We start from the raw sequence: 5,649 nt of genomic DNA on the forward strand, positions 1-5,649 counted from the left end.
AACAAATGTCAAGTCTGCGAAGATTGAAATGAATAGAAATAGAAGAATAGACGACTATGTGTACTGTGGCAAGCAAATACCATGGGAACCTTTTGAATGAAATGAATAGGGGAATGAAGATGGGATGGAGCACATTTGGACGCAATAAGACAATATTTCAAGGTAACCTACCTTGTTCCTCAAGAAGAAAGTTTTTGACCAGTGTATTCTCCCCATGCTCACTTATGGATGTGAAACTTGTGAAGATAATTCAGAAGCTTATGCAAAGAATTATGGAAAGAAGTATGATGGGTATTACCCAAAGAGACAGGAAAAAAAATAATGGACTTGACACCTGTTACATCTTCAGAAGGGTGAAGAAATTAAAATTTACTTAGACTTTGTTTGATTTCATACCCATTCATTATTTTTCTTGTCTCCTCAGAATATTTAAATTGATTTTCACAGCAACACTTGAAGAATTGTTCAAGATATTGATTTGGGAAGAAAAAGGAATCAAAATCAACGATGAACAGTTCAGTTATCTACAATTTGACGCAGCCCAGATGTATATATCTATATATACAATAGTGTGTATGTGTATAATATATACATATATATGAAACATTGATATATACAGTACTTTTCATATCTCATTAGCATATCACTCAGATGCACTCGTTTTTGAGCACAGGTATCTCTCCCTATGTTATTTGAAAGGAGGTTTGAGGGGATATATATAGAACTTGATACATTCGTAAAATAGGTATGTCTTCTATTTAGTGAGTGAGCAACAGGAACCCCCACCATAAAAGAGGATACATCATTGCAGCACACATTCCATCCTTTGTTGTGAAATATTTCTGTCCTGCAACTTCAGACCCCTTCCAAGGTTTGGTAACTGAGACACAAAGAAATGTGGTTATTCATCATGCTCTATTACAGGTTAAAGCCCTCCCAGGTGTGTTAACTCCCATTGATGTGGTGTGTTATCCTGTAGGTAAGAGAGCAAGGCGTCACACAAGCTTCAATGGCATTAGCAATAAATGTCATTACACCAACCAATTACCTCCTAAAGAGGCAATCCAAGCAACCCTTTAAATATATATATATATATATATATATATATATATATATATATATATTTTAGTATATGCAGCTTTTGGTTACCTTTATTGGAAACAATTTAACTAAGCTGCCAATCAATTTGTTCTCCTGTAATAGATCAGCAAAGATCCTCCTTGCAGGGTTAACTAAATGGCTGAGTCCCCACTGGCGCTGAGCGCGCTCATGCTTGGAGAGCACTCCAAGCATGAGCGTCGGGTGTCCTGCAGGTACGCACGCGCGCGCAGGGGGCATTGTGGGTAGTTGAGCGCGCTGGAAAGTATAATTTTTTTGTTTACCTAAGCGTCGAGCATGTGTGCTCACGCACGAGCGCACAGTGTGGACTTACATATATATGTAAGTAACCACCGCAAGCACTACCCACTCAGCGCTAGCACACAGGACACAGCCTTAGGCTGAGATTATAGTTTGTGCAATGGTGCTCACGCGACAAGAATAACAGGCAGAGTCCCTATGAGGCCACCGCTAGTGCACGACAGAGCAACTGCATTTTGAAAATACAACTTTTTTTGTCTTTTCAAGCGACGGCTGTGTCACATAAGCGGGTCAGTCAATCACGGCGAACCAGACTGGTGACACGTCCACAACACCTCCCCAATCGCTGGAAGCTGAATTCCCCCATCGCTTGGGCGAGATACACGCAACGGCATGCGCACGCACGGACTATAATCTCAGCCTAACTCAGCAGCTGCAATGTATTCTTAAATTAAAAAGGTAACCACATTTATTGTTACAGTTTGCAGCTCAAACTGCTGAGAATGTGGGCAACAAATGAACACACACAGGAAAGTGTTTGAAAGACCTTGCACTGCTGGGAAAGTGGGTGAAAACCTTCTATAGAAATTAAATGATGCTCATTAAATTAAAACGCATTCAAAATGGCATTAAGAGATGAATTACATTTTTATTATCAAATACTATAGAACTGATTTATTTAACATATAAAAAAAACCACATGTAGTATATTGCTTGGATTGCTCCTTAAGTGACAGGACCCTGCAACATATGTTTTTAGCATAATGGGGTTAGAGATTGCATCCAATATAATTGTGTAAATATCTAGATACATCTGCGGTTCTCTTAGAGATAGCCACTCATCATTGAAAATGTACTATTGTTCCATCTCCTATATGTAAATACAAGGTGTCAGAAAGAAAAGTAGATTCTGTCCTAAACATTTTTCCTGTGTTAGTCCATCCTCTCTCTGGACCTTTTTGTGTTTATGAAAGGGTTAAAATTACTAGTCTGAGTCTACCTCCCCCATAAATAAATATTGGTTCAGGCACCAAAGAGGTAATCAGCCTTTACAATGTTTGTGATAACTGCTACAGTAGGTAGGAAACTGAATAAACATCTTTCTAGCCTAAATGAAAAACATTCATACACATTCTTTTTGAGCAACAGTGCATGCATGAAGGAGTTTAGTTGACTTAGCTATTCAGTAGTGCAATCTGTATTCCAACAGTCTACTGATTCCCTACACAGAACCTAGCAGCAATCATCTTAAGTAGAAGTAAAATACATACACTGCAGTCTAAATATTTTTTTTATGTAGAGGTGCACTCTATTAATGCTTTGAAAGAGCTAATTCAATATTTCACATTAAATTGGAACATACTTATTTCATGCAGTTTTGCAGAAATGGTAAACTATAACACAAGTAAACCCAGTTGTGGGCACTCGGTCCCCCTAGTGGATGTATTGTGACATTATTAAAAACACATTTATTAGCATAATCTTCTTAAATAAATATTGGGTAAAACGACGCAGAACAGATCCCTCACCACCCATGTAGTTAACACCTACACGGGTGTTGAGGGATTCGTTCTGCGTCATTTTAGTGGTGCCCACAACTGGGTTTACTTGTCTTCTTATAGTTTACCATATACTCTTTTACCCAGAGGAGCACCGTCTCCCTATACATTTACCCTTAGCTGAGCGGGGGCTGCCCTGTTTCCTTGAGTTGTGCAGAAATAAAAAAGATTATAGATAGGTATAGAGCAGTGCCCCATGTATTTTCACTTCACTAAAAATGTTCTTAAAACAAAAGTTGAATGGAATGAGAATGTTAACTAGCAGGGAAGCTGCATCTTGTTGTGATGTAAAGGTTTGTGAAAGCAGACAAACTTGTTTCTCTAGTAAGAAATTGTGTAAATAGTTAATGACTGGGAGACAACAGATACACCTTACACTATGTTAGCTGATCGTCTCTTTTTACAACAAATATTCATCCAATAACTTCACTGGAAATATACAGCATTCTAATCTTCCATTAGCACACGGATGATGGGTTTCAGGCCTCATGGGCCCTTCGACAGGTCAGTTCTCACTCCCAGTGATCATGAAGTTATATCTATTTTGACATTAAAATGGAATTTAAAAAGCGCATCAAGATACTCATGATTTCAGGAGTGGCTATATGCAACAGTAGAAGTAAACCATTTAACATAAGTTTTACAAAATAATATCTAAACTCAAGTGTCTGACAGATGTTATCCTCGAAGGACATAAATCAGTGAGATCTGGGTGTTGCTTTGTATTCAGTGATACTCCACCCAAGTCTATGAAACAGCTATTGCTACAAATCAGTGAGAGCTGACTGGTTAGGATTGAGATACAGGCAGTCCTCGTTTTACAACGAATGACTTATCCAACGCTATGCAATGCATACCTATGTTCATTTTTACAACGTCAAAACAGCTTATCCAACGCTTTGCAAAGTTGTTTATGTGTACATAATATATATATTATACTATATATTATTTATTTTTATATTATATATTATGTTATATTATATATATAATACGGTATATGCACTATATAATTTATGTGTGTGCTGCATATCTTATTGTCTGCGTAAAATATTTTGTGTATTTTAGCATCACCTTTCCTGTCTCACCCTCAAATACTTTCTGGGCAAGCTACCCAGCTACCTGAACAAGCTCCTCACCCCTACCACATGCAGCACTTATCACCTGAGATCTGACTCCAAAAAACTATTCATGGTCCCAAGGCTCAACAAAGTATCCGGACGTTCCTCCTTCTCCTTCCGTTCACCCCAAAACTGGAACAACCTACCAGAGACTCTCATATCCACCACCAGCTTAAGTTCTTTCAAATCTAAGGCTGTCTCACATTTTAACCTGGTCTGTAACTGTTTCATACGCTCATAATATATATTTTCTTTAACTGTGCATGCAATGTCTTGTATATAATGTATACCCTGTTCATTTATGTACTGTACTTGTAACCATGTATTATTTGTTTTACTCTGTGCCCAGGACATACTTGAAAACGAGAGGTAACTCTCAATGTATTACTTCCTGGTAAAATATTTTATAAATAAATAAATAAATAAATAATTAAAAATGCCTTCAGGAACGGAACCTTTCATTTAAACAGTGGTCCTATGGGAAAATGTGTTTCGCTTTACAACGTTTCGTTATCCAACGCCATTTTGAGTAACGCATTGTGTCGGATAACCGAGGACTGCCTGTATTTGTATTTTTATCTCTGTAATCAGAAGGCAGTCGTCTTTGATCTGTGATGTCATTTATGAAATGCTATCAGACTCATTGCTGATCCCTTCAGCTCTTGCGTCTTCTGGACACATTTTCTAGTCCCTCACTGCTGCTGTCTAACATAAATTAATACTAAGACGAGAAATAAGCAGGTTTGTGCTGTTCCAGAAAAAGCTGAAGCCACAGGGGTTATCCAGAACTTTAATAATATAGAAGAGAATCAAAAAATAGCAATCCTCCTAGAAGATCAAACCACAGCACATTATATCATCACGTCACAGGCTGTGAGACACCCAATGAACCCCACCACCCTGTACGTAACCGTTACCCACGTACTGTGTAAATATTATACCCTACCTCCTGTTACTCATTCTTTGGCAATACTGAAATGTTTTTCTATACTGCCAATAAAGTTTTTTTGATTTGTATAACTCTCGCCTTCTGTATACAGTACAATGTACATGCACATATTTCTATTTATTCACTTGGCTAAACTGTTCCTTTTAGTGATACAGTATACAGGCATACCCCGCTTTAAGAACACTCACTTTAAGTACACTCGCGAGTAAGTACACATCGCTCAATAGGCAAATGGCAGCTCACGCATGCGCCTGTCAGCACGTCCTGAACAGCAATACCCTGCACCGAAGCTGTACGCAAGCGGGGAGACTATAGAGCCTGTTACACATGTCTTATTTACATCAGTTATGCACGTATATGACGATTGCAGTACAGTACGTGCATCGATAAGTGGGGAAAAGGTAGTGCTTCACTTTAAGTACATTTTCGCTTTACATACATGCTCCGGTCCCATTGCGTACGTTAATGCGGGGTATGCCTGTATTGCACTGTAGCTTTCCTCTGTCTTCGGCCATTGGAGGAATAATGAATTATAACCGTTTCTGGACAAATAATATAACTCAGATTCCCAGATTAGCTTCACGTCACACTTGAATACACAAATCAATATTGACAGAACAATATAGAAATAATACACCAATACGCACTGGACTCAAACAGGATA

Source organism: Ascaphus truei, chromosome 5 (genome assembly GCF_040206685.1).
Source record: "Ascaphus truei isolate aAscTru1 chromosome 5, aAscTru1.hap1, whole genome shotgun sequence".
Classification (NCBI taxonomy): Eukaryota; Metazoa; Chordata; class Amphibia; order Anura; family Ascaphidae; genus Ascaphus; species Ascaphus truei.